Here is a 17,108-nt window from a genome sequence, read left to right on the forward strand (position 1 = left end):
CGGGGGCCTGCAGGGCGCGGGGAGCCGGGGAGGCCGGCGGAGGGGTTCGCAGTGCAGAGGTTTCGACTCTTCCGGTTTCCAGCCGGACTCGAGGCAGAGTTCTCAGAATTCCCCCCCGAGGGGCAGAAAGTTCGAGAGCTGCAGGCTGGGCGCCAGAGGGGGGACGGCAAAGCTGCACCCCTTTCCCCGGGACGGGGCCTGAGCGCAGGGCGGAATGTCTGGTGAAAGGCGATTCCCGGGAGCGAGGGAAGGGGCTTCAGGTTTCCTTGTTGGAGGAGCGGAAAGGGGCTGGGGAAAGGGGTGCGATGAGCAGCCTCCTCGGAGAAATGGACAGTTTAACCCACGCCCTGGCCCTGGAAAGCCCTCCGACTCGGACTTGTAACTTGGGAAGAAACCTTAAGAGGACCTGGCCCGACCACCTCCTGCTGCAGAGAAGGAGAAGAAGGCTCCGAGGGTGGACACTGCGGCCCATCGGGGCCGGATCTCAGCTCGCGGGCCGCCACCAGGCTCCTTAACCTCCAGCAGGTTCTCGGCCAGGAGGAGAGGTGAGGCCAGGGGCGCACGGATGCTGGAGGGCTGCCGATTTCCACTCAGCCGCCAATTTCCTGTGAGCTGTTAGGGGTGATTTTCAGCATTTTTGTGACTGGTAAATGATTTGCACTTGCTTTACTTTCAAATGATAACTTTAAGACAGAAAAGAAGTCGCACACCTACTCATCTCCTTAACGCGTGAAAAGCAGTGAGCAGTTAGGAATCTTGATGTCTGAGATGAAGATGGTGTGGGAGGCAAGCGGGATAGTTAGAAATGTTTTGTCAACCCAAACAGAAAGGCCGGGTTTGGTTTCAGGCCCTGCTACTTAGCAAGAGTGTGATCTTCAGTGTTTTGCTTGACCTTTCCGAGCATCAGTTTCCGTATTGGTTAACTAGGGTTGGAAGTACTAATCCCGGGATAAGAATGAAATCAGGTTAATGCATGCAAAGTGCTTGCCTGACACAGGTGGGTAGCACTTAAAATGTTAATTTCCTTCCTTTTTCCCCTCTCAAGTGTAACTCATTATTTGGGGAAAAAGGTGAATCAGATTTAGTCAGAACTGGAAGAGATATGAAAGAGAGATGATTTGTTTAACCATGTGTCTCTTTTCACTTGAGAAACCAAATCCCCAGTGAGTTGGCTGCCACTGATGGGGATTATTCAGTGAGCCAGGGGCGGTGCCAGGATCTGAAACCAGAGCTACAGGCAATGCCCAAAGACGTTGGCTTTTAGCGTTATAAGACACAATCCCAAGAGGAAATTGATAATAAGAACTAAATAGTTATTTTTAAACACCAATTATAGACTAACATGTATGGGCAATACTAGTATTTATCAAGTTCTAACTGCATGCTAGACGTTACCCTATAGGCTTTATATATATATTAATTTATTTCTCCTGACATCTTAATAAAGAAGGTACTCTTACCATCCCCTTTTATAGATAAGAAAATTAACTTTTGCAAGCCTGAAAATTTAGTCAGTGGGGAAACTAGTATTTGCACTCAAGTATTTTAGCTCCAGACCTGGTCTCAATCACTGCATTGTCCTTCTCCCCTTGCACTTACAATGTGTAAAATATATATTAATTTATTTCTCCTGACATCTTAATAAAGAAGGTACTCTTACCATCCCCTTTTATAGATAAGAAAATTAACTTTTGCAAGCCTGAAAATTTAGTCAGTGGGGAAACTAGTATTTGCACTCAAGTATTTTAGCTCCAGACCTGGTCTCAATCACTGCATTGTCCTTCTCCCCTTGCACTTACAATGTGACATACCAGTGTTCCCAAAGGTTTGGTCTGCGTTTTATTGTAGGGGTAATTAGGAAAAAGCAAAACAAATGGAACAGGAGTTTGGAATAAAAGCGTTTTACCCTCAAGAATCCAAGAAAGTCATTGAGGGGTGTGTCAGCTAATTGGTGTTTCTCGGCTCCTAATTCATCTTCTTTGCCCTAAGTTGTGATATTAGAGTTAGAACCTATGAACATTTCTTTGATGTTAGTTGGTATAGTGTTAGGACTTGTCAGTAGAAGGTGCCAGAGGGACCCTACATAAAAAGGGGACTTCTCTTCTTGGTCCCAGTGCTTTTCTTCTTGCTTCTATGGTGTAGTGGTGGGTGGCTTTCTGGCCAGTGATGGGCAAGAAACCAGTGTTTTACACCCTCCAGTAAGTTCAGCGAGTTCTCTAGTGTGTGGCTTCCCAGTAAGCCTTGCTGGAGTCCAAGGGGGTAGTTTCCTAGCACATTTCACTGGCACCCCCGCTGGTGGTTTCCTCACCAGCCCAGTCTGTGACACCTCAACCAATTTTTTGGCCATCAAGTGGGCTGCAGGCACATTATTCCCAATGAGAACATGGGTGGGGATTGGGGAATTCTTTTAAATTATCCCACACCCCTGGAGGCACCCGGGACTCTGGCTTCCCTGGCAGCTCGGGCTTCATCCGGAAGATGGAAGATTGTCCGGAAGGATGTCCAGTCTAATTAGCATATGACTCTTTTTTTATTATAGATTTCTCCTGATTTCTGTCTCCTGACTGGCCCTTGACTGATACAAGGCTAAAGAGATCATGTAGATCATGTAGAACACTGAGTAGAATTTTGTCCCTGGAGTCAGAAGTTGGCATCCTGTCTGTAGCTGTGCAAACTTGACTAAGTCACTTAAACTCCCAGAGCTTGTCCCCTCATTTGTAAAAAATGTATGACAATGCCGAAACCGGTTTGGCTCAGTGGATAGAGCGTCGGCCTGCGGACTGAGGGGTCCTGGGTTCGATTCTGGTCAAGGGCATGTACCTGGGTTGCGGGCACATTCCCAGTGGGAGATGTGCAGGAGGCAGCTGATCGATGTTTCTCTCTCATCGATGTTTCTGACTCTCTATCTCTCTCCCTTCCTCTCTGTAAAAAATCAATAAAATATATTTTTTTTAAAAAAGCCTAATAGTTTCTTAAAAAAAATGTATGACAAGGTTTTGTGAGCATCATGTAAAGTTTCTTAAAAAATGTATGACAAGGTTTTGTGAGCATCATGTAAAATTTGAAAGCACTTTAATTGCATTTAAATGTGAGTGCACTTTAAACCTGTAAAGTGCTATCACAAGTAAAGGTGTTAATTATCAGTATAGGAACAGAGGGTAGCAAAGAAGAAGATTTTCTTTAAGAAAAAAATTGCATGCATTCTGGTACTTAGTTTGTTTCCTGGGGGGTAAAAGCAGCATTTTCTCTAGGATTTATTCTCATCAAATAAATATATTATTGGTTGGTTGGTTGGCTGGTTGGTTAGTTGACTTTGCCTAGCTTTTGAAAGATAAAAATAATTTCTAGTCTCAAGTAGTTCAAGTTTCCAGCTCTATGAAAAATACAACTACAATTACAAACATTTTGAAATGCTAGATTCAGACTAATTTGTTTACTTTCTAGTCTGGTATCCTTCATATTTGCTTTATTCTTATTTTGTCTCCTGTACCCTTTCTGGGTATAATGTCTGTGTCAAGAAAGAATTATTTCATTGCTGAGCACTCTATGTGTAAAGCATGGCACTAGATATTGCATGCTATTCCAAAAGAAAAATAGTTTAGGAGTCTTAAATGCTCAAGAAAGAAAAGCATGTGTGCATTCAGTCTTTAGAAGAGTTCTCTGAGGTAAATGCTTGTGGGAGATTCTACCCCATCCCCGTGGATCCCTCCGATTGGGTCTGGGTGCCCTTCCCCCAGCTTCTGTGTTCTTTTATTTCTCACAGCCATCCCCTGCCACTCTTTGGAAGATTGCCCAAAAGCTCCTGGATTCACTTTGCCTTCAGGCACAGACAGCCAGAGAGAACCATCTGGGAGTTAACTTTCCTCCCAGTGCACCTTTCCCAAGGACTGCCCTACAGAGCAGAAAAGCCCAGCCCTATTGCCTCGAATAGCAAGAAAACTTGAGATGTCATTTATACCCCAAAGCTCCCCTGCAGGATCATGCTGATGCGAGGGTTTTGCCTGAAATCACTTCCCTCCATATCTTGTTTACTCTGGTAACTTAGGTATTTTTTCCTGGAGGCATCTCCTTAATAAATCATGTGCACGCAATCCTCATCTTAGGGTCTGATTCTGGGGATCCTGACCTACAACATTACTATTCCTTTTTACAGACCAAGAAACGGAGGTTCGGGTGTTTTAAACTGCCCAAAGTTACTCTCCCAATAAAAGGAAGGAGTTTTGATCTGATCCATGTCTGTGTGACTCTAAAGTTCCCATTCCTAATGCAGTGTTACTTTTAAAGAACCTAATACTGAGTTTTAATTAACTATCTAAGTAGAAGTGGACACAAGATGCTGCAATTGATCGATGGACAGAATATTGCATCCCTATAAGATCTCTGTGTTTGAGGATAAATAATAAGGGCCATAGGCAGTAAGACCAAAGCATGGTGCACCCCCATCAGAGACCTACCTGACCAGAAGTATGAAGACATGTCCCACATTTTAGTAGAGTGTAAATGTCCAATGTGATTTTCAGGCAAGGGCTTTCTTCATGCTAAGGTTGAATTGGATATTTATATTTTTCCTATTGCTTCTATAACAAACTACCATAGATTTGGTGTTTTAAAATAAATTTATTATCTACAGTTGTGGAGGCCATAAGTGCAAAATAAGTCTTGTTGGGCTAAAATTAAGACATAGGAGAGACTATGTTCCTTCTGGATCTCTAGGAGAGAGTTCTGTTTCTTGCACTTTCCTGCCCTCAGAGGCCACCTGAACTCTTTGGTTTGTGGCCCCCTTATTCTGTCTTCAAAGCCAGCAACAGCAGGTCAATCCTGCTCATATTTTATCACTGATACTGACTCCCCTGCCTCCCTCCTCCAATTTTCAGGACTCTCTATCAGGCCCACCCAAATAGTCTCCTTATTTTAAAATCCGATGATTATCCATTTTAGTTCCATCTGTAACCTTAATTTCCCTTTGCCTCTTGATGTTCCTCAGTAGTAGGTTTAGGGGATTAGACTCCACCAAACACATGCACAGAATTGTATATTTTATTTGGTATTTTATCAAATTACATTATAGTGCTAATTTTCTTTACCTCAAAATCTTAAATATTGTAGTGATTGTAAATCTTGGGTTTATGTCAATTAAATTAGCCTGGAAGAATCAGAACTGTTTCATTTTAGTCTAGAATTAATGTTCATTGGTTGTGCTTCTGCATTTCATAGAACTATTTTACTATTTTTCAGTATTGGTCGTAGTATTGAGAGGTAATATCTGGTCCAATGTCTGTGCAACTCAGGAACTTACTCAAACAGCAGTCAGTTCGTCACCTAGCCCTGTGCAAACAATCTGAGGAAAGGTAAAATTTGACTATTTAAAATCTATCTGATTATTAGATCATTTCAGTTGCTAGAAATTTCTGCACGTACCTCTTTCTGTGAAATTCATGGACATGCAATATATACAAAGTGGGGAAAGAACTGAAAAATCATTTAAATCATTGCCCCATCTAAACTACAGAGTTCACAAGATGTGGAGGAATTTGACCAGCTCAATAAGACAAGAAAATATTTTTTGGTTCTTTGACTTTAAAATCATTGCAATATTTTATGTAAATGATAATGAGTAAGACCTCTTTATGCTTTTGTTACCTTATTCGGCAAATGCACAAAATAGAACAAAATAACATTGTTTGGATCTGGAAATGTATGCTTCTTATGCAGTGTTACATAGTCATACTTCCTGAATGTCAATATCTGAATTTATATTTCAGTTTTATGTTTTTGCCTGTTACTTATTTGGTGCTTGTCAATCTTTTATCATCACTTCATATTCTACTGATCTCAAAAAGATATTCTCATACCTTTTATACACTTCCTTACTAGATTTTTTTAAAGGTTTCAAAAATTCTGGTACTTTGAGTTCATGCCATCAAGTAGCTATATTTATCACTCCCTTTTTATTTGTGTTCTATTGGTGCCACTTTTTACTTTATGATTCTAAATCTTTTAAAACCATCTTACCATTTTTTCATGCCTTTATCCTTATAGAGAATTCCATCTCCAAAACACTATTTCTTACTTTTCTAACTACTTGTATTTTTTCCTATGATTTATTCCTTCTGTTTTCCAAATGGGGAGCTTAATTTATCTTTTTTCCCTATAGCTCCTCTTATTTTGTCTTCAGTTTCCCATTAATTTTCATTATAAATGCTATAATAAATTCAAAGTATTCTACATGTATTTTTAATATGATGTCTACTGCCCATATTCTAATCCTGCCTATTATTTCTGTCCTTTTGTTATTGATTTAAAATGACAACAGTTTTTATTACAAGGATGCAAAAGAATCAACAAAGGGACAGTATTATCATGGGCTTATTTTTTGTCAGTGGTGAAAAATCTTGTAGGTGTAAAGGAAGTTATGGAAAGAAAGTGAACATATTCTGTTTTAAAATAGTGAGGAATAGTCAGATGTATTTTCTAGTCTTTGGAAAGCATATTTCAAAAAAATTCAAAGAAAAGTTCATCATGTTTCTTATCCAGATGATTGAGAAGCAGAAAATGCTAATGAACATTTGGTGACAATGAGAATGTAATTCTGATCATACTTATTTTAATGATTTTGAAAACTTTTTCAAACACTATTCTGTGTGGCATGATATGTTTTTAACCATTTTGAGTGTTATAGATGTCTTTCAAAATACGATGAATACTAGTGATCTTATCCCACCCTTCTCTCTCTACCACAAATGCATATGTACATGTATCTTCCAAATATTACATATAATTTCATGTAACTTATAGATCCATTAAAGAGATTCTTTGAAAGTCCAGCTTAAATAAACCTTTTACTTATGTAAAGTTTTTTATCTATACATAATCAGCTAATAGTAATCTTATCTGATGAACTCCATTGAAATGGTACCTGATCCTTTTCATCACATTTTTTTCTGCCTTGTATTATAACATTCTAGTCGTATCACAGCATCACTGCTGGCCGGGTCATGAGAGCATAGCTTCTAGTTTGTATTCCTCACAGAAGTTGAATGAATGACAGAAAATACAATAGCAGAAAAAATGAAGACACATAACTACAATGAATATGAAAGGGTTAACTAGATCTACTAAGCACAGAATCAACTAATACCAGTAAAGTAAATCCAGAATTTAAAAGTGTATCTTAAAAGATCAAGAACAGCAAGAAGTTTGCCATCTGGGAAGGTATTAACGTATTAAAGATAATTATATAACATTTTATCTATCAAGAGGAATAATTTTAAGCACGAAAAGGGGCGGACAAATTTCTTTAAAAGAAAATTGTAGTTTAAGATGAGACATGGGATAACTTGAAATCATTTAATTGCTTCAGAAGATTTTAATTTTTCAACTTCTGTCAGGTCCTAGAGCAATAAAAGAATCAGGAAGTCAGGCAAGCCATTGTCTGTAATCTCTGAAAAAAAGTGGACATTAAGAGATTCAGTAGAAGATGGGTGAAAAGCAAAACTATCATGATTTTCCAAAGAGGAGAAAAATGAACTCCAGAAACTATATAAAACAAAAATTAGGACATCAAGAAAAAGAAGTTATAACATGAAACTAGTCTAGCTTCATAAATAAGTCAAATTTAAAAATGCACATTTTTACTTATAAAGCGTAACTTGTTTGTTGTGGATCCATGTTAGCTTAATCATTAGTCATTAATGCCATCATTGTTTTCCTGTGTCTGCAATGAATACTCAAAGACCAGGCTTCCATCATTTTGTTTAGTATCTTAAAGTGTCGCTTCAGTTTGCAAATGCTCTTTTAACACATTCTCCACATCTGGCTTGACCGGGACACACAAAATAGGTTTATTACTTCCCTCTCATGAGCACTCAGTATTTAAAATATGTTCTTCCGATCAACTGCTCAGATTGTTGCCTCATAATAATTTTGTATTATGATCCTTTTTCTAAACTTCTTCTAAGCCTTTTCTTTAATAATTTACTGACCCCAAAACTATCAGATATTTGAAGACCACTACCGCAACTTAATATTGTAAATTTATAATTCAAACTTAATCAGCATACTTAATGTACAATACACTTTGTATAAATAGAAATATACTATTAATAAATATAATCGAAAATTTTATATAAATGTACGATACATTTTAACCCATGTTATTTAATGACAATTATGAATATTTTACCTACACTTAGTATTGGTTGTGATATTGGTCAATTACTAGTTATATATGGTCTAGATTTAGATTAATTTCATCCGATTGTGAGTCTTACATAATTTGCATATATCGAAGTATTTTATAGTATAATAACAGCCATTTTACTAAAATTTCAAAATTTTGAGGACATAATGCTATTATGTTTTTTTTTACTTTAGGCTGTATTTAAAATATTATTTATATTGTCACAAGTGTCTTGATAGGAGAACTAGAAATAAGGAAATGTTTTCTTAAATAACAATAGGTGTTGAAAAGGTAAAGGCTTCTATATACTCAGTCTGTTTGATCATGTAACTGCAGGAGGTTAGGGACTCATTCAAACACTGTACAGACCTCAAGAAGAACAAACACTGCATTTGCATCTTTAAGGCTAGAAAATATTTTAAAGGATGTCATTTTATGTTTACCTATAAACATTCTCTGAAGCTCCCATTTTAGCAGGAAGCTAAATAAAAGAATTTTAAGTTTTCCCAGTACTAATGGAGATTTACTTCATAGTCCTTTTCTCTGGAGACAAATATAGGTCTCTCCTCAAGGGTTGGTAGATTTGCACATAAGGTATGATTTAAAGGGCCAAAAACATCTTTTCTGCTCTTTCCAGATGCTTCACTATGTCTTGTCATATTGCCTGATAATTTTGCCTTAGAGACTTATCCTTTTGAGATAATAGAATGCAAATGTCTCTGAAAGGGTATTTTCTGCTTTAGTCACACTCATATGGCTACTAGTGAACAAAATACATTCATTACAGGATAAAGGGAAGATTGCCAACTAACAAATCTCTAGAGCAGTGGTTCTCAACCTTCCTAATGCTGCGACCCTTTAATACAGTTCCTCATGTTGTGGTGACCCCCAACCATAAAATTATTTTCGTTGCTACTTCATAACTGTAATTTTGCTACTGTTATGAATCATAAAGTAAATATTTGATATGCAGGATGTATTTTCATTGTTACAAATTGAACATAATTAAAGCATAGTGATTAATCACAAAAACAATATGTAATTATATATGTGTTTTCCGATGGTCTTAGGCGACCCCTGTGAAAGGGTCGTTCGACCCCCAAAGGGGTCGCGACTGGTATTTGTCTTACCGCTGCTCTAGAGTATGTACTGCACCAAACATTGCTTAGCAATTTCCATGATTTTCTCAGTCTAGCTTATAAGAATAAAGAGATTAAACATCAAGGGGATATGGGTATGATACATAAAATTGTACAATTGGTATTTATTCTGTGTTTCTAATATATCTATTGGTTTATAAACAAAGGAAATAGAATACTAACAAGTGGGTGTGGTGGTAGGGCGGGTACTACTTTACTTGGGTGGTATGGATAGGCCTCTCCTAAGAAGCGATATTTTTAAATAACTTTAAAATTTATTTTTCAATTACAGTATACATTCTTCATTATTTTGTGTTAGTTTCAGGTGTAAAGCATAATAACCAGATAATCAAATCTTTACAAAGTATTCCCCTGATATTTCCAGTGCCCACCTGGCACCACAAATAGCCATTACAATATTATTGACAGTATTCCCTATGCTATACCTTACTTCCTCATGACTATCTTGCAGTTACCAATCTGTACTTCCCAATCCCTTTACCCAGACTTCCAAACCCCCCTCTCCTTCAGCAACCATCAGTTTGTTCTCTGTGCTTATGAGTCTGCCTCAATTCAGTTTATTTTGTTCTTTAGACTTCACATATAAGTGAAATCATATGGTATTTGTCTTTCTCTAACTGACTTATTTCACTTAGCATAATACCCTCTAATTCCATCCATTTTGCTGCAAATGGTAAGATTTCATCCTTTTTATGGCAGATTTTTTTCCCTTTAATATATGTACCACAACTTTTTTATCCACTCATCTATTCGTGGGCACTTTGGTTGCTTTCATAGTTTGGCTATTGTAAATAACACTGCAATGAACATAGGGGGGCATATACCCTTTGGAATTACTGTTTGGGTTTCTTCATATACCCAGAAGTGGGTCATAAGGCAGTTTCATTTTTTTATTTTTTGAGGATCCTCCATACTGTTTTCCATAGTTGCTGCACCAATCTGCATTCCACCAACAGTGCACCAGGGGTCCCTTTTCTCCACATCCTAGCTAGTACTTGTTTTGTTTGTGTATTTATTGATGACTAGAGGCCCGGTGCACGAAATTCTTTCCCGGGGGGGTGGGGCGTCCCTCAGCCTGACCTGCACCCTCTCCAATCCGGGAGCCCTCAGGGGATGTCCTACTGACGGCTTAGGCCCACTCCCCGTGGTTCTCTGATGTCCTACTGACGGCTTAGGCCTACTCCCCATGGTTCTCTGCTCTCTGCGGGGCCTGCCTGCTCCACACCATGGTGATGGGCAAGCAGGCCCTGCTGGGTGCTGCCTGCGGGCCATGCTTGCCTGCTCCCAGTCGCTGGGTGCTGCCTGCGGCTGTGCTTGCCTGCTGGGCTCGCGTTGCTTGGGCGACGCCGCCAGCATCCCACCCCAGCCCCTATGGGCACTGCCATCTTTGTTGCGGAGTGGTGGTTAATTTGCATATTAGTCTTTTATTAGATAGGATAGCCATCATGACAGGTGTGAGGTGATATCTCATTGCGGTCTTAATTTGCATATCTCTGATGATTAGTAACTGTGGAGCATGTTTTCATATATCTGTTGGCCTCTGTTTCTTTTCTTTGAAGAAGTGCCTATTCAGGTACTCTGCCCATTTTTTAATTGGATTGTTGGTTTTTTGGTATTGAGTAAAATAAGTTCTTAGAAATTTTGGAAATTAGCTGCTTATTAGGTCTATCATTGACAAATATCTTCTCCCATTCAGTAGGTTGTCTTTTCATTTTATTGGTGATTTCCTTTGCTGTACAAAAACTTCTTAGTTTGATGTAGTCCCATTTGTTTATTTTTCTTTTGTTTCCCTTGCCTGAGGAGATATATCAGAAGGAAATATTACTGAGAGAAATGTCAGAGATTTTACTGCTTATATTTTCTTCTAGGAATTCATTGTATGTGATGTAAGAAGGTGGTCTAGTTTCACTTATTTGAATGTATCTTCCCAATTTTCCCAACATCATTTATCTCATTGTATGTTTTTGCCCCACAAGGTGATTTTTAAGTCAGGACTTAAATGAGTAACAATATTCAATTGTGTAAAAATCTGAAGGAAGGACTTTTCAGGTAGAAGGAAGGGAGGTGTCTAGGTCCTGACGTGGTATGAAACTTGACATGTCATAGACTAGGCAATTATCACTTTCATTAATTTGTGCATTCAAATTATACTACCCCATAGATCTGTAAGGCCTTTAACAAATTAGACCCTGATTAAAATTTAGTTCTCCCCTGACTCCTCATCATTCACCAGGCTAATCCATGCCTCTGTGACTGTGGATATGCTGTTTCTTTGGTTTGATAGTCTCTCATTCATTTGTTCTTGACTGATAAACTGTGACTCATCTCTTTTTTTCCCCTTTTTTTCCTTTTTTTTGAGAGCCCATTACCCAGTGATGATCCCTAAAGACACAGAGATGAATGAGAGTTTGCATTTAACCTCAAGAAACTCAGTTTAGATACAGACATAGCTGTAATGCAAGAGGTTTAAAAATTGTGTTTTGACAATATCAAGGTGGGATGACTAAATCTCAATAAGAAACTTGGGAAAACCTTAGAGATGTGTCTTTTTTTTATTATTCTTTATTATGTAAAATATTACATATGTCTCCTTTTTCCCCCATTGACCTCTCCCCGGCCGTTTCCTCCCCCTCCTTTCCCCAGCACATGCCCTCACATGATCTCACTCATTTGTGGAATATAATGAACACCATAAACTGCTGGACAAAAATAGATCCAGAGACATAGAAGCTGTGACTCATCTCTTAAACTTCATCTCAAGCATTCCCTCTTTTAGGAAGCCTTCCCTTCTTCTACTGTTGTCTTTGTGCTACTGTTGTCTTGTGCACTTGATAAACTACTTTGCAATTACTAATTTACATATCTGCTTTTATCACTACTGAGTTTCTTTAGGACAGAAACATTATTAATTCATCCTTGGGTACATATGGACCAGAATAGTAGTACTATATACTATATAGTAGTAGTATATAGTAGATACTCAAATCATTGTTAAATAAATAAATTAATGGATATCTTTTTGTTGTTATAACAAAATATATTTGTATATTATAACATTTATCTTCAGAAGAGTTTTTATGACATATTTTAATTAGTAGCCATAAACTAACTCTGTATTATAGCTATATTCTGTAATCAGTAGAAAGTCTATTGTTGTTTCATTTTGAAAAAATAAAATGTTGAAATATGATAATTCATATTTAATGCAAACTATACCCATGAAAACATTGTGAAAAGATTGAGTAATTTTTATATACAGCTCACAATTCAGTTTTTCTATTACCATTATTTATTATAGATTTTCAGTCTACTTTTAAATATGTTAGCATTGAATACAAGTTACTACTTAATTAAAATCATGATTCCATAGCATGTTTTCTGTGGTTTATCTTTTTAAGTTAGAGTAGTAGAGTGGTATTTGAGACATTCATTACCTTTTATTTAACAGAACTTAACTATTCTTAACTTGGAACCTGAGGGCTTTTCCAACTCCTAAGTGCCTGGCCAAAGCAGAATAGCTGAATGAGGAGCTGCCAGGAGAAATTATGAGAGATGTAGCCAGAAAGATGGGAGGAGGATATGGACCTTTTGGAGCCAAGTCAAAGGTCATTTCTATCAGGGAACAATGACAGCACCATACTTAAATATATGACAGATATATAGCATTAAAGTAAAGTTGTGGAATTGCAAATGCATACTTGAAGCTTTTTCCCCCCAGAAAGTTCCCAATATGTTGGCATTTGCTCAGTGTCTAAGGGGATAATTGCGTAAGTAATTGGTATTTGTTCTAAGCCTTATCTGTATGTAGTCAGGGAGAGGATCTTACCCTACAGTTTGTCCTTGAAGTCATTGGTGGTAGAACTGCATGATACAAATATATTGAATGAACTAAACTAATGAATAAATGCACACGCCTTTACATTTAATCCTAGATATTGTTTTAAAACTTTGAATCAGTAGGGAAACCTAGGTTGTTATTTAATCGATGGGTTAAAATTTACTACTAATATATAATTTTTATTTTAATCTTCTTATTGTCCTAGATTTTTTCTGCAGAGGCTCTTTCAAGATGCTTCACTTGTCCCTTTCACATGTCCTACTGATTATGTAAATACTTCCTTGCTTCATGATATATATTTAAAATATATTCCAAATTTATCCTGTTCTCTTTCTTCCCCAGCTCTGGAATTTGTCTTTCCTCCCCAAGGAACCCTGTTCCTTTTAGGGAAGAATGGTATATTTAGAAACCAAGATACAGTAATTTGGCTTGTTTATTGCTATTGGTGGACCATTACTGATAAGCCCTTTCAGTGGACAGAGATAGGAAATATATAGAGATATTTCAAATATACTTATATGTAATAAGAATATAAGAAGAAATAAATCTTGGCTTATTATGAGCAACACATTAACATTTTTAAAGGGAAAATAGTTGTTGTCTACATAAAGTGGGCCTACAAAGTAATAATATTCATATGGAGCAAAGCACACTAAATAGATTTAATAGTTAAACATAATATGTCTTAGAATCTTAGGTATTGGAGAAGATATTTTCTAGAACTACTCATCTAGGTGTTATAGACTAGACCAGCGGTTCTCAACCTGTGGGTCGCGACCCCTTTGGGGGTCGAAAGACCCTTTCACAGGGGTCGCCATCGGAAAACACATGTATAATTACATATTGTTTTTGTGATTAATCACTATGCTTTAATTATGTTCAATTTGTAACGATGAAATTGGGGGTCACCACAACATGAGGAACTGTATTAAACGGTCGCGGCATTAGGAAGATTGAGAACCACTGGATTAGACCCTTGCAGTGCGTTTGGATCTGTTAGAATAGAAAAATAAGGTTGAGACAAAAGCTTCTCCTAATCCTTCCCAATGCTTTTAACAGCATGGTGAAAGCATATTAAGCACTCATTACACCCAGAATTTTGAATGCATATTTATGAAAGGAATAAAACAAGGAAGTAGTGACTCTATTTACTTAGGAACAATACTAATGTGTTCTCTTTGGATAAATACAGTAGCTACAGAGGCAATACTAGCCATTTCATTTAGCAATGGCTTATCATTTGGCTACCAACATGGATAAGTTGTTTGAAAAAGATGAGAAGTTAGGAACATAAAAATAATCAGGATTTGCATTACAAAAGCCCTATGAGTATATATTCAAATTCTTATAGAGTTTTCTCACAGCATGTCATAGAGGACTTTTTTTCTAATGGTTTGTCTCTTCCCTATTACATTGAAAACCAGAGCTTCTCTACTTGGTTTACTAATCCCAAAGATTAATTCAATAGAAGTAGAGACTTATTTTTACTGGTTCATTCACTTTATCTAGAAAAATATAGTTTGATATTTTAAAGTTTGTTTTATGTGGTATAATAAAACAAAGATTCCTATTATAACACATCATATACACACTTGCTCACTATTGCATTGTTATAATTTAGTGACCTGAAAATAATGTGAAACATATTTACACATATATATGTGTAATTTTTATTTCAGAAATAATAGAAAAGAAAGTAAATACCTGAAGAAGCCACAGCTGTGATATAATAAAAAAGGACACAACAATATCACATGATCTCACTCATATGTGGTATATAATGATCAACATAATTTGATGAACAAAAATGGATCCAGAGACAAATGGCAGGGGAGGTGGAGGGTTAGAGAGCAAGCAAAGGACTTGTATGCATGCATATTAGCATAACCAATGGACACAGACACTGGGGCAGTGGGGGCTTGCCAGGGGTGGGAATGGCTCAGGGGGAGGGGGGTGGCCAATCAGGGGGTAAAAGGAGACATATGTAAAACTTTAGACAAAAAAAATAACATGTTTCCAAATGAAAAAAAAGGACACAATGAGTTGACCAGTGTTAGAAGGCAAGATTAACAATTATTAAGGAGCTACAATGTGATAAACACTATATGTATTGTATTTTTATTTAATCATCTTAACGTAATTGCTAGAGCTATTATTCCCATTTTATAGATGAAGAAACTGACATTACTGCCTTGTTAAACTCAGTCAACTTTGTGTGATTAATACATTGTGGAGATTGAACTCAAACCCACATATGTTTGACACTAGATCCCACACTAGATCACATAAGGCTTTGCTCTGCTCTGCCCCTGTTCAGTGACAACTTGCTCAATTGATTCTTTGTGTTTTCTTCTGAAAGAGAAGGATGTTGGCCTATCTTAACAATCTGAAATGTTCTACCAATCAGTAGATGTGTTCACCACACATCATAGTTTTTTTTTTAATGGTCAGCATTCATGATTTCAAATTAACTATGACTCAGTGATGCTTTAAACTTCATTTTAATTTAATTAATTAAAACAGATCTGTATACATTGAAAAGTATAAGTTGTGACAACAGCATAGAAATATTTTTTAAGTAACAATTCATATCTGAAAATGGACCAAAGATACATGGGGAAGGTGTGAACCACACATATGTGGCTGAAAGCTAACCTGGAGTCATCTTAAGTGACTTTATTCAAAAGGGCTGCCTAAAGGCAGTCGGATCCCAACAGAGAGAGTCTGTGAAGATATGGACTCCTGAGACCCAAATCCCAGTCAAGTGCAGGAGAGAGATGCCTACCAATGAGTGGGGAGATGAGTAAATGGTCTGAAGAGCCCTCCAAGGAACTGAAACCCTCTGGCAGGGAAAAAGAGAAGGGTCAGCTGTGACACCTGCCAAACCAGAGAGCAGTGATGGCAGCTCACAAATACAAGCCTTGCAGCAGCGTTCCTGTGCCCTCACCTCTCCTCCCTTCACCCTCTTGAACCCTAGAATCGTCAGAAACAGTGCAAGTTAACAATTGTGAAGAGGTAGAAAGACAAGTTGGGAAAGTAGAAAGAGTATCTATCCAAGCCATACTTTATACTGCAAGCCTGCCTTCTGTTGCATAGCTGATTAGCTGAGTGCAGAAGCTTTAATTTTGAATGAAGCTTGAAGTTTTTATTATTGCTTTAGCTACACCTATCAGTTTCAGAAGTGAAATAGTTTTAAGTGACAAAAGTACCAGGAGAATTTATTATTTAAGAGAGCTTTGGGGACCAACCACGATGTTATCTAGGGGAAGGAAAAGAATTACCCTATAGAGCATATTATAAGGAACATTATGAGAAAAAAAAAAGTTACTTAATGATTTAATTTTGTCAATTGGTTTCCTTCACAGTATCATCATACATCTATATATCCATCTATATACAATGTACCAAAAATATACATTTATCTATATATGTGCATGTATCAATGGAACACATTTTTCAGTTTTCTTGATTTTTAAAAATTTCTTATGTGGTTATTCTCTCAATTTTATTTCTATATATTCTTTCTAAATTCTATAGTTATAAGCAGATAAGGGTAAAATGCTTATATGTAAGATTCTAAATGTGTTTTTCATAATTGATAAAGTCATATTTTATCTAAACCCCATATGTCATGTGATATATTTGACACTCTATCATACTTGCATGTGACTGTTTATAAAACACAAATCAACTCAAATCAACAGGACCAGAATTAGATTTGAAAAAATGTATCCAATATGTGTAAGATGAGGCAGAATGAATTCTAATTGAGTTCACAGAGGATTTGAAATTAGATATAAATCTGTAATATATTACTTTAGATATGAATTAATATTAGATTTGCATTCACAAAAAGGTATTATGTTTACCTTTGATTACCACTTAGACAGAACTTTAGGACAGATATCCTGTCTTTACTCTCTCTTTTCCT

At 37.0% G+C, this 17,108-nt stretch overlaps 1 long non-coding RNA gene across 2 annotated transcripts; it reads left to right on the forward strand.

Annotated features, from left to right (window-relative positions):
• The first annotated feature begins 6 nt into the window (after positions 1-6).
• On the forward strand, positions 7-15,970 carry LOC102255968. 2 transcript variants are annotated; one of them, XR_001361411.1, is made up of 4 exons: positions 7-545; positions 4,154-4,234; positions 5,236-5,348; positions 15,865-15,970. It is a non-coding gene; the product is annotated as an uncharacterized LOC102255968 (long non-coding RNA). The 2 variants fall into 2 exon arrangements; XR_001361412.1 differs by lacking the exon at positions 4,154-4,234.
• The last annotated feature ends 1,138 nt before the right edge of the window (positions 15,971-17,108 follow it).

Source organism: Myotis brandtii, unplaced genomic scaffold (genome assembly GCF_000412655.1).
Source record: "Myotis brandtii unplaced genomic scaffold, ASM41265v1 scaffold17, whole genome shotgun sequence".
NCBI lineage: Eukaryota > Metazoa > Chordata > Mammalia > Chiroptera > Vespertilionidae > Myotis > Myotis brandtii.